The sequence below is a fragment of the Mercenaria mercenaria genome, chromosome 11 (assembly GCF_021730395.1).
Source record: "Mercenaria mercenaria strain notata chromosome 11, MADL_Memer_1, whole genome shotgun sequence".
Classification (NCBI taxonomy): Eukaryota; Metazoa; Mollusca; class Bivalvia; order Venerida; family Veneridae; genus Mercenaria; species Mercenaria mercenaria.
In genome coordinates, this window is record NC_069371.1 from 43,186,084 (window position 1) to 43,199,985 (window position 13,902).

The 13,902-nt window shown below is 33.1% G+C and overlaps 1 protein-coding gene across 2 annotated transcripts in view; it reads left to right on the top strand.

The window, feature by feature from the left end:
• Positions 1-4,137: 4,137 nt before the first annotated feature.
• Positions 4,138-13,902, top strand: part of LOC123531839 (uncharacterized) — a 53,591-nt gene continuing 43,826 nt past the window's right edge. For both annotated transcript variants that reach the window (XM_053517269.1, XM_053517270.1), the window contains exon 1: positions 4,138-4,279. The gene's annotated coding sequence lies outside the window, so the exon portion shown is untranslated. The remainder of the gene's footprint in view (positions 4,280-13,902) is intronic.

Consider the following 13,902-nt stretch of genomic DNA (forward strand, 5'->3'; position numbering starts at 1 on the left):
GATTTATGATTTCCATATCAGGTATACCTTATCTTTTAACATATATTACTGATATATTAAACACCTGAAGGATTCGGGCTTCCTTACAACGAGCATTAGGGATAACTTTAATTGCTTCTTTGTTACGTTTCTCTCTCTCTCACACACACACACACACACACGCACGCACACACACACACACACACGCACACACACACACACACACACATGGAAACCTTGGTACGTATTTACCGTAGACAAGAAACCTTTTTTCTGACACAGCGTCATTTAAGAAATGAATCGCATTTAAGTGGTGTTTAATCAAGAACCAAAGGTAACACGAATGACGTATACATGAAACAGTCGTGTGTAGCGAAATGGAAATTACTTGAATCGCGTTTCATTTCTTATTTTAAGTCACTTTTCTCTTTTATAAATAAGTGCAATGTATGTAAATTTCTGAAACGACAGAATCGTTAACTCAAAGTCGTTGTTGAAAAACCTTGTGTCATAATACGCTTTTCAAAAAACGTATCTTTTATTGTGGAGTCAGGTATGTAATCGAGCCTTATGGTCCCTGTAATAGACCACCTATATACAGTTTTGTTCAGAAATCGCTCTGGAATATCAAGAAATGTATCATATTTTAGAAGTTTCTGTTTGCTATGAAGTTTGTAGAACATCCAGTTGAGGCGTCCGCTCGTATTGTAGGAACAAACCACATATATAATTACTCAAATACATTTTGCCCTAACCATGATCTACAAATTATATTTTCAGTTTTGTTTTAGTTTTATCTACTTTGAAGTAATTGATCCATTGTTAAAAATCGCCGAAACGATAAAATACTCTGCAAATTTTAAAGATAGCTGTGCATGATTCAATCACTTTAGATAATTAAATGTGAATATTACCGTATAGTAGAATACACACATTTATCATAATGATGTACCTAGTTTGTAATTTGACTGAATGTTTTGCTTTGCACTTCCCTTCTAAAATAGTTGTTGATAACACAACAATTTTAATTTTCTACAGTCATGTCAGTCACGTCTTCGTTTCGTTAAACTGATGTTCGCACAAAATCTCATTTCATGTACAAGTGTTTCTTCGTTTATGCATACCAAGAATTGGGAACAATCAAATGTTTCAAGCAATAGATACCGTACCTTTTCTGTATATCAATAAAGATATAAAACTATGTTGATAAATGTATCTTCTACTATACAATGTTATAAATGTTTGACGTATCTATCATTTGCAAAGTTAATCCCGTTTATTTTCTACAACTATCACGTAATTGTTAAATTAGATGTTGACACTTAAAAACGTCAATATTACCTAAACCAGTCACCCTATCCGTGACATAGTCCCTTAATTTGTTTTATTTAGGTTGCTAATAACACATTTACAGATTTATATGCATGCTTATATAATAAATTTAGTATAAAATTCGCGAGTCAAACTACATACCATTGCTTATATTACCAGATTTCTAAGCAATAGGTGTAGTACGATTCTTTCTTCAAAAGTTTCCTCATACAGACGTAAGAAGCCGTTTCGCTAGGACGCACACCAATATGGAACTCGTACTGTATATATTACATAGAGAACTAACTTAATTGTTCCGCGCATGATTGACAAGAAAGTGACAGTACGATGGTGAAAAACGAAGATGCGATGGCGCAGCGCGACAGTACGATGGACTGTCGCTATCATACTATCGCGCTTCGCCAACTTACTGTGTTATCGCCATCGATATTGTACTGTCGCGTTTCGTCATCGTACACTCGGACCTTCGCGTTCACAGGAAGCAGGCACAGGCCATAACGGAACACCGTTGGTTTCGAATAAGGTTTTAGAACACTAATAGTAATGTTGACAAAATGGCATTTGCTTGGTATATTCTGAAAGGTAATCGTGTTTTGCACTATTTTGCAATTTTTAAACAACTTTTATCTGCCGTTTTTTTTTTTATAAATTTTGTATAACTTATGGTATCTCCTCAAGCTCAAGTAGAGACACATTTCAAAGTGATAGCCACTATCCAAAACGTTTGCAGAGAACTCATTTTACCATTATTTTTAATAAAAGAAACTTCAAACTATTGATAAACAATTATAAAACACAAAATAAAAATGTCAATATCATTTTTTATGGTGCCTCAAGTAAACGGATTTAATGAAACAGAATTCATACTTCAACATTGAAAAAATAAGGTCGAATGCTGTGTTTCTGTTTTGAATTTTGCTTACTCCAATTAAAAATAACCTTAGGGCCGACGTAAACTCTACCTAAATTTCTTCCACAATATATAATCTAAGAGTGAAAGCAAAATAGGGAACTTTCACCTCGTGTAACTCAATATTTTTAAAGATGTGTAACTTTACCACTTCTGTTTAAGTAGTAAATTCACTTTGAACACCAAGAAATTGATTATAAGATACATCTTTTTCCATTTCTTTATACAAGAAATCAATAATAAGTCTTGAAAGAAGTAAAAACTTACTAGAAAAAAAGGAAAATAAGGAAAAAAACATTGGTCCCAGTAGGGCTTTAACCAACGCCCCCTTAAGAATTGCAGTAAAAGTAGGTTTATGGTAGGAATCGAATACTCTTCAAAAATGAGGTTCTCTGTTAGTTATCATTTTAATACCTTAATTTCACTTAATTTTTATTTGACTGTGAATTGCCTCAGGTGTTGCAGATGTTCTATGCTGACTGCGATATAAAGTTATCGTTGCCGTTCTGTTTATAGGGGATGAAAATCCCCGAGACGGTAACATCCGTATATAGTTGTTCGTCTTTGTTGTTTGCATATACTGAGGCAATTTTTTCGATGTTTTCCGGTTCCGGTTTCTGTACACACCGCAGTCTGGTTGTCTGCATGAGCATCAGAGCACCCCGAATCAGTCACAGAAATTCGTAAACCACGCCAACATGATTCTTTTTCGTAATAAAAACTGTACATGCAACTGAAAAACACTTTTAAAACAGTAAGGAAGTGTAAAGGCCGTCAAGTTTCTGCGTGGAGAGCAAACAAACAAAAACATTTCCTAAAGCCAGTGCGAGAACGCGGCGAATGACGTCATCGTCACGGCTTCCCGTAAATTTTGCAAAGTATGATATTCTCTGTAATAGGTATGATGACACTAAATGTAAACTTACACTTTCTTTTGAGTGTTGAATATTTCTTTGTAAGTGGATGTATAAAAAATAAATCCCCATGCTAGGCGGTGCCTTAATTCATATTAAGTGGAAATTAATAATTCTTTCTTGTGTTGTTTAAAAAAGTTTTATTCACATTGCAGTTCTAAAATCTTGTTATCTTTTACAGAAGACATTCAAAAATTAAATCACCTTGAAAATGTACATCCTTTACACCAGGCACAGTTTATGACTTCATGCACGAACTTCACCTGCAGGTAGTTAACTGGTAGAGTGCGTTCATACAAGAAAGTTCTATTTATAAAGTGTCCGCTTATAACCGTAAGAAGAGACTTTTACAATAGCTCTGCTGGAGGTACAGTCGTATAACATACAATGGCACAGAGGTGGTATTGATTTTTTTAAATGATTAGCTACTAAACAGGTATTAAATAGCTAATACATTTGCTCGTAGGGAGAAAGTGGTACTTTAACACATAATAAGTAATACGTGCATACATGTACATATCAAAATAATAATAATTTTTTTGCGCATTTAACCATTTTCATTTAGGTGAATGCAAAATTCTGAGAAATACCTTTATGTGAAAGAACGAAATACAATTTAAAAAGTCTCCGTGCATTTTTTATGGGAGTATTTACAACTGCGATTTCATATCGGATCTTAAAAAACATTTGAATTGCCCGCTTCTAGTATTTCTCGTCCCTTTTATTTTTGTGCATTTAAGTAAAAACAATAGGACAGGGGTATATGTAAAATTGTCAGATTTCTATTATACTCCAAATATCAAGTTCCGAATCATACCATAGCTCTTATAAAACATATTTGAAAGGTTTCCGCTTGCCCTTTGATTTCTTCGTTTCTATGGTCTGATGCGTTTATAGATAAAGAATATCACTGTTTGAAAAACAAGTTTTGCATTAATTGTTTTTTAAAAGATATGTTACAGTCAATTGGTTACGTTTGGTGTATTATGTGTCAAACTTATCATTTATGTGTTTCTATAAAGGTATATATAAACTTGTCAAAGTACCCGTATGTGAATAAAAACGCGTAATGTCAAATAACTTCCGATGTTGTCAGAGAAATATTTACATTGTGTTTATGATTCAGTGACTTTTCAAGCAAAAGGTAACGGTTTATATGATTTTCAGTTAAAAAAAAAATACCATTCCATGCTTTTCAGTTGTATACTGGAATATAACAGTTGATTATTTATGAAACTTACACTTGATTTTCATTTTATAATTTCACTACATTTGAATGCAAAAGGAAACGAAATATAGTAATATAAAATCCTTTCTAAAATATACAAAAGTAAAATATAGAAGTATACAGATGTCTTAAAAACCGTAAAGATAAGCGCTTCATCATGATTATGTTCATTGTAAAAGTGATTTTATAAAGACTTAGTCTATATAATCTCAATGAAATTTAAAGATCCACTAAGACGTCATGATTTTGCGTTTAACTTTGCGCGGATAAAACTGGATCATTGGAAAGATGAGAAAAAATTTATTTTATAAACTTTACATGTAAGATGAAAATTTATATCACTCATGAACACCATATCATACATGTAGTATATACGTCGGTTTGACGTCAAGACTGCACAGATGCGGCGGTTATCTTGGATCTATGACGTCATGCACGGCGGTGCACATGGACGGCGGCCATTTTGTGTCTTTTTAGAATGACATTCAATATTTATTTTTAGAACAACATCAGACGTTTATTTTTACTGAGTTTTATTAATAGAAATGTCTCCCAGAAGTATACCGAACTGACTCGTATACCTACAGATCAGCTCACGCGGAAAACCCATTCTACTCGATCCTCGGAGGATGGCCAAGACGAGTACCAAGGGTCCGACTCGAAGTTTTTTCGAGTCAGCCATTTTCCGTCAAGGAATTTCGCTATCTGACTCCGAGGATTTATGCGAAGTCACTCGAAGGAAATCCTCGAAGTGACTCGAGGTGAAATCAAATTAGCGGAATACACACCTACATTTGTATATTGGTTTCTTTTGTTCCCGAGTCACTTGACGGAATTCCTTCGAGTGACTCCGAGACGAATAATTAATTACCTAGACAAATTTAAATGAGCATTCGAGTAACTTCGAGGACAGATTTCAGATTACTCGGAGCAGGGTGATTATATTTTACATAGCGATACGCGAAATAACACAGTATTTGTAAATAAAAATAATACTGAATTGTAAATAAAAATAATACTGAAGTATTTTTATCTTACTTTAAAATAAACCAAATGTTTCTGTTTACTTATGATATTTTATTACTTTTTAACTGGATACGGCAGTAGTATTTTTATCCTATTTATAATTCCTTCCAAATGAATAAAAGAGACCATTTTCACGATGAAAATTTATCATTTCTACTATAATTTTCATTAATTAATAAAAGTCACTTTTCAATCACGGCCATTATCTTAACGTTTATCTACTATCATATAGTTTCTAATTTAGTCCATTTTACATCATTTTTTTTCTAAATTTAATTTGCACTGTCAGAAACTATTTCAATATTACATTTAACAAATCACTATTCTTTAACGGCTGTTATTTGAAATTCAGTTTTGTTTTATAAATTTCTTAATAATTAACAATTTACTTTTCTAGTGGGCGTAATTTTAAAGTTTATCTAGTTATTAATAAAAAGTATTCATAATTTAGTGCATTTTTATGACTTTATTTCTAAATTAAATTCGCAAAAGTCAGAAATTATTTCTATATCATCATTCAACAAAGCAGTTTCCTGTAACGGCGCTCATTTGGAAATTTGTTTAATTATACATGACTAATATTTTATTCCGTTCTACATAAATTTACTTCTAAATCTTATTCGCATGCATTTCAATATCATACTAAACAATTTACTTTTAGCGGACGTTATTTTAAAGTTTATCTAGTTATAAATTATTTTTAATTTAGTGCATCAATGATAAATAATTACACGACTTCTTTTCCTAAGTTTAATTCGCAAAGTCAGAAATTATTTGAATATAAAGAATTAACAAATCACTTTCCTTTAACGGCGGTGATTTCAAAGTTTGTTTAATTTCGTATGATTAATAATTTAGTTTATTATACTTAAATATACTTCTTAATCTTATTCGCATGGTCAGAAACTATTTCAATATCAAAATTCACAACAGTTTCATACATTCAAATAAAAAAAGAACAAAAGAAAAACAAGCTAATTATGTAAAAACAATCCTTCCAAGTAAGGAAATACTGCCTCGAAGTTTCGTCTAATCATCTCGCGGCACTCGAAATGACCGATTTATTGTTTATTACAGACTCGGAGTCCTTCGGAGTGGCCATAAAATACCGGAAATCATTAAAGTGTTACCTGTATATTTTCGACTCGGAGTTCCGTCAAGTAATTTTTCGGAGTGACTCGACGAAATTCCGCTAAAGTAATAAAACTAAAACAGTCGGTACTCCGAGTCAGAATTAGGCAGTACTCGGAGAAATTCCTCGCTATGCAAGATTTTTCCTTCGAGGAAAAACGGAAAGTGGGTTTTCCGCGTGAGCTGATCTGTATCTAGGGCGCGGTCGCGCACACTGAGGGTTAGGTGCTCAGCCCTAGACAGGGATATAAAATAAAAACAAAATATTACAAGAAAATCAAATTAAGTAATAATTATACTTAACCACATAAATTCATCTCTGACCTAAGTGAACAGATATATTTTTTTTAAATTAAAACATATTATATCGAAAAGCAAAACTCATTACAAATTTAAAACGAAATATTTATCACATTTTTAATTGAAAACTGAAAAAGTAAATCATTGTTTAAAATAGATACATGCTTAAAAACGAAAAAAAAAAAAAAAAAAAAATGAAAATAAAATATTACCTTTTCGTCGACTTTCAACCGTTATGGAGTCATGACGTTACAGCTATTTTTAATGATTTTCCTTAAACTATCCTGTCCTCCAAACTCTTGAAATAAGTACCATTTGAAAGAGCTTTTCGCGTAGGTCCAGAAATGTATAAGTAAATATCTATACCTTGATCCGTTCTCGAGATATAGGCATTTAAATTTTAAGATTTGTGACGTCACTGTAAACTCTTTTTGGGCGGCAAATTCACATTTAACAACTAAAATTATCAAAATGTAACTTTTCCTCTATTTATAAACCGATTTTAATGATCTTGGTATCAAACAAATGTTCTCAGTGAGTGCCATTTGAACCAAGTATGAACCGAAAGTTTAATCGGAAATAAAATCTCTCATGCGTAATATATCCATTTTCTCCTTTATTACTCAACCGAATATACTCGTGTTTGGTATCCTACGAAACCGTTTGACAACGTCTATCAGCTAACGATGTAAAAGCGGAAGTACAATTACTCATGCGTAAAATACAACTTCCACCCCTTATTCATGTAGCGACTATAGCGTTGTTTGATATATTACAAAAGGTTTTGACGAATACTATTTAATTGTTTACACTTAAATATATGAGGTCACTCACGCGTAAAATGCGTCATATCAAATAAGCTTACCTGATCCTTACACTTTGATATCCAAAAAGGCAGCGAATGAATTCACAGGGTGAAGTAAAATAAATAAAATCAAAGCAATATTCAGATCAGTCAGTATAGCATATAGCATTGCTCTGGTTGGTAAGTAATATGACACATTCTGATTAGTTCAAAAGATTTAATCCGCAAAGTAAGGATAGCTTACTTGTTTAAACATGTCAGTCATTTGCGCGTTAGTTTGGTTCAAAGCTTTTCCAAACTTGAATTTCTATTTTTAACCATCAGTCACGACAGTCTGAATAGGAATGACCATTGTTACCAGTATACCCCACGTGAACAGTATATAACAGCCCTTTCACCCGACAAAATCATTCTGAAATGAGAACGCAAATCATGGAAAGAAGCCCGACAATATACGAGACAATGGTGAATTCCTTCAGTGTGGAACTCAACGAAGGATGTCCAGTACATCATAAAGTGTCGATTAATGAAGTTCATTTCAGTAAAGTGCATCTTTGGATTTCCGAAGACACTTTTGTAGAATTATTTACTATCTATATAAGAAACAGGAGGAATTTCAATGTAGATTTTTCCATCATCTACTCTGGTGATCCAACAATTTGCATAAAGGTCATTATTTGGTAGATATAGAGTGTGCTCTATGAGACTTTATGGAAGCAAAGGGGTGTCTCTATGTTTAGTACAAGGACATAACAAAAACAAGAATAGGGTTCGATATGAATTACTCTGCATGGATATATATGCTCCGACAATATATTGAGTAAATATCACCCGAAAATAGAACTCAAGTGGTGCGAAGTTCATTTATATATAATATAGTTCATAGTTTATTTATATAACATTTATTAAGTGATAAATACGCTTGAATTTCTGGATGCTATCAATATGGCAATGGCGCTAACTGGAAGTTTAAATCCATTTGTTAACTGTAATGAAGATTCATGGACTTTGTATGAGGAACAACCTAGGTCAAAATTTCAAGGTGAATGAAATTCCTGACAAAAAACAAGTAGCCGCGTTATTAACAACGTTAAGTGAGAAAACCTACGGATTATTGCGCAACCTCACGGCTCCACAAAAGCCATCTGAAAAGACGTTTGAAACGAAGGCTTGTAGAGTGTTTCTCTTTCATCTCATGACCGGTTATGCTATACTGATTCTAAGTTGCGTTCCTACAACGTTTTCTAACCTCTAATGAACATTCTCAATAAAATAGTTTCTGCTATTCGTGTGCTTGTGTATGTTTCTGAAAGGTCCTGTTACAGATGTAACGGAGGAAACAATAGAAAATGACACTCACAACCCAAAGTTTCGACGTAGTAACTTGAAATTTCGAGAGATTTACAGTAAGTAAGTCGAAATATCAAGTTACTAAGTCGGTTTTGGCTTTATGTTTTTTCTTAATTTCGTGTTATGGTGAGTTAATCGAAATTTCGACTTACCAGCTACCACAGAATATATAGATGTATAGTACCTGGCAAAGATCAGGTAAATTGGAATTCCCTAGAGAGTCTGATAAGATCACAGGATGTAGTGTTCGCTCTTTGAAAATATCGCTATTTTAACCACGTTTAAGTCTGGAAGAGGTTTAACGTATTGAACCTCCTATGATATGGAAATATTAACACATTCGACACGAACACGAAGTCATAGGTCCAAGCTTGCCTTTATTGGCCAAGGTCAGGTACCTTTATGGCCAAGGTCAGGTACCTGAAATAGCTCTATATTTTAAAGGGAGATCAAACGGGCACTTTAACAATTTGATTTTACCAATGGCGTAGATACACACGTAGCTATTTTAAGACACCGTGTACACCTATCGTTTACAGTCGACTAAACCATTGAAGATCACTGTAAAGTGCAGCAAAGCGACACCGCTTAAACATTATACAAAAATAATGACAATGGTGCTGAAATTTGAAACTTCAAATTTAGCTTAATATCCCTTTACTACTTCCGCGCATTTCCGTAATCTAGAAATCTAAAAGTTGAACGCCGCAGAGTAGTCTCCCATTAGTATGGTTTTAAATTACTGAAAATATATCCCTTTCATTTGCCATAATCGATAAATATTTGCACCCAGCCAACATCTTTTTACAGCCTTGGAAAAGTCAAACGTTGCAATGTCTTTGATCTGATGAATTTGCGGTAAAATTGATTTGAATCACATCATCAAACTTTTCTGATTTTCCTGACGTTGTAGGAATCTGTACAACAGTACAACATGCGTTAAAGAAGATGAAATACAAAACCTTTTTTGACAATTTTAATTCTATTTGAGATAGCAGGTCTACGGTTACCATTTCGCAGCCACTGTTTGTTGTAAACGTCCCGCTGTGGCTCATATTTACAGGTCTCGTCTGTTAGGAGGAGCTTTGAAATTGTATGATCGTCTCAATTTGAGAACTTTTTCAGCGTTTTTCGAGCCCATTTGACCGTTTGGCCCTTCGCTCATTGCTTATTATATGAGGCACCCATCGGACACAAACCTTTTTTAGGTGCGACTGTCATGAGTTCTCCCCGTTAACATGCCAAGTAAAGACGCTATCTCGGACACCGTGTACCTTGCGTCTTAATCAATCGGACGTCTAAGAGTAGCAGTGCTCTTTGTCGTCACTGCTGTTTTGGGCCTGCTAGGACGAGCCCTGTCTGAAACGACTGTCTGACCATTTGTTCTAAACTTTACTTACCAAGCTATAAACAGTTTCCTCTGATCCTTCAGACAGTTCCCAGGGTATCTGTCATGCATGTTTTTCTTAAGAACAACGTAGTTTAATGTATGCAATAATTTCAGATTTTTGTTTCGCTTATTAATAATCTATATGACTACACCTAATACAACACTAAATATCTCTGAAACAGTACAATAAATTTCAATAAAACTGTATCATCCATGTAAAACACTAGTTTCTTGTGTGTTAAACTTCTACGTAAACTTGCAATTGCCCTCGTAATAATATCAGGCGTATTGCGTCCTAAATTGTGCTCACCTGAACTTCTTTCAAGGCTTACTATTAGTATAGACTGACGGTACGGCTTCCATCGTTGGTTCTCAATCATCAGTCGTCCATTGTCTAGCCTTAAACAACGTCCGAATCACTCTAGCACGGCAACACAAAGATTATTATATATTTACACAACTAATAACGAAATCTAGTTACATAGTTATAATGTGCTATACTTTGCTTTCTAAATTTTATGAAAATGCACAAAAACACAAAGTATGCTAACATCTGAGTAATAAATGGCCAAAAGTCTCACAAAATAAAATGCAATATATTGGATACTCTCTTATAAAATGATGTTAAACATGTTAAGTATACCTTAAAGATATTTGTTTTCCAACATAGAATAAAAACGGTAACATTAGAATGTATAAAATGCAAAATAGAGTTATGGTATAAGACTCGACAAATGACATAATGATTAAGTTTGCAAAGATTCGAAGATTCAACGCTATATCCCTCCCGGATTTGAAGAAAATTGCAAGTCTTATACTGTAATAGTGGCCCCAGGTTCTTAGCATAACCTCGGACTGACGGACAGCAAGTGATCACAATGGCGTTACACGGACAGACGGACAGATAATCATGAACACACTTGTAGACAGTGGGACACTGGATGTTGGACACTGTTATTAAAGACGAACTAATATATAGTGACTAATATATTTTATTTAGTATATATTCAATTATACTGATATAGAAGCTAGCTATTAAATGAATGATAATTATATTGTAAGTCCTAAATTTACTTAAACAATTATATTTATATTAATCTAATTGAAAAGATAATGATATGGCCGTATTTAATGGTCAACGACATTCGTTTATGAGCAGTGGACTAAGTTCAAGTTTAAGTGTCAAGGCTAAGCCTTGTTATACTGACCTTAGAGGTGCAGTATCTAACCAACCGATACACTATTGTGTCTCGGTATATATATGGTCAGTGGTAGAACAAAAACAATTGATTGGTTAATCTAAGGAATAAACAAGTTCTTAAACCAATCAAATATGTTAACCAATGAAAATAGAACATAGTAAAATTCTGACCAATGACAAAAGGCGTATTATCTTAACATTAGGTATAGTTTCCAAAATGGCAGCTTCCATACTGAAAATGACAGAAAATTAATATCAAATAAAAGTTTTAAGAATTCTGTCCTATTACATTACCATAACTCTTTTATGCATTTTATACATTTTAATGTTGCCGTTTTTATTTTATGTTGGAAAACAAATATTATTAAGGTGTACTTTACATATTTAGCATCATTTAATAAGAGAGTATCCAATATATTGCATTTTATTTTATGAGACTTTTGGCCATTCGATACTCAGATGTTTATCATACTTTGTGTTTTTGTGCATTTTCATGAAATTTAGAAAGCAAAGTATAGTACATTATAACTATGTAACTAGGTTTCGTTATAAATTGAGTAAATATATAATACTCTTTGTGTTGCTGTGTTTGGGTGATTGGGACGAAGTTGCTTAAGGCAGGACGAAAGACGACGACTGATGATTACTAACAGCTTGACCTGAACGAAGTTCAGGTGAGAATAATATAAGACGCAATGCGCTTGGCATTATTACGGGAGCCATTGCAAGTTGTACAAATCCCTACACTGTCAGGAAAATCAGTCACTGAAAAGTTTGGAAAAGTTATTCAAATAAACCATCACGCTTATTTACTAGGTATAATGTTTATAAGAGGTCTTGCATTGCTGTACTACAGAGTGATCTTAAATGATTTAGTTGACCGTAAATGATAGGTGTAAACGGTGCCTTAAAATAGATCTGTGTGTATCTACGCCGTTTGTAAAAAACAAATTGTTAAAGTGCCCGTATACGAATGTGGACGAGTTAAGACAGAGGAAAATAACAGTAATCAAATGTTAACAAATAGTATCATTGTGTAGATATGTCAGTGATAAAAATCAGCAGCATTTAAGCTTTAAAATATAATAAGTATAAATTTCGGCTTAGGACAATAAAACAAGTTTATGTGATGAAAGTTATACCCGGATGAAAAATATATTTCATACTTTAAAGGTCCACTACTAACACCCGAACGAGCATTATATGAAAACCATAGTTTGTAGCTGAGACTTCCTATTTACTTAAAATATCACCTACTGCATCTGATCTGACTAAATTGTCATGAATATGTTCAAGAATAACAAACAAATAAACCAAAAAATATGCCTATTTCAAACCGGAAGTATGTTTTCAGACTGCTTACGAACCTGTCGCGCATCTTCGGATTTTTTAGGAAGAATCCTCCCAAACGAGGCTATAATTTATAAATAGATGCAAAATATATCATATGCCCAAACGATAACGTGATTTTTACAAACTTAGCATAGGGAATTCATTTTTTTTTTGTAACTCACAAAACTTCATGAAATCATTCTTATAATACAGGTAATATACAGCTATACTACAAATTATCGGGAGGACAATTAAGGCCCTTTCCGAATAAAAGTGTTTTCAAAACTTCGTCTGCAAACGTTTTCAGTTAATCTCTTTCCAACATAGTTTTAAGAATATAAATGAATAACTATCTTACACCGTAGAAATAAAATGTAATTGAAATTTACCTAAAAACACTTATTTATGTACATATGGCTACATTAATTCAATAAAATTTTAGACATTAAACACGTTGTTTTGGCCTAATATATGTCACTGTCAGTTTGAAACTAATATTTTGTACATCTCATATTATTCGTGATAATCGTGTATAATCACCATCATGGAAATACAGGTATTTTTGACGCGCGTCTTTAAACGGATATTCGTTTTAATTACTTTTAAAATCACGTGTTCCCGAAGAATTTCCGACAGATTACGGAAAAACGATAAACACGAAAGTAGGACAAAATACGACTCATGTCAGTCTGTGAAAATACAAAAACAATCCTTCGTTTCTCTTAACATGTGTTGATTTCAAGGGAATAGTGTACGCTATCGTAATGTTTAGTAGAATATTTCAAAATCTATAGTCCATTTTTAGGATTTATGTCTATTTATTTGTCTTTATTTGCACCTTTAAAAGCAAATATCTCTTTATTCTTCACTTATTACATAACTACATTGAATTCAACCTATCTAAAAATGTTAATAGATGATATTTAAGTGCATATTTTGCTTTTAAATTAGTACCGTTTTCTAATATAATTATAAACGGTTTTATAATGGATGGCATTGTTACG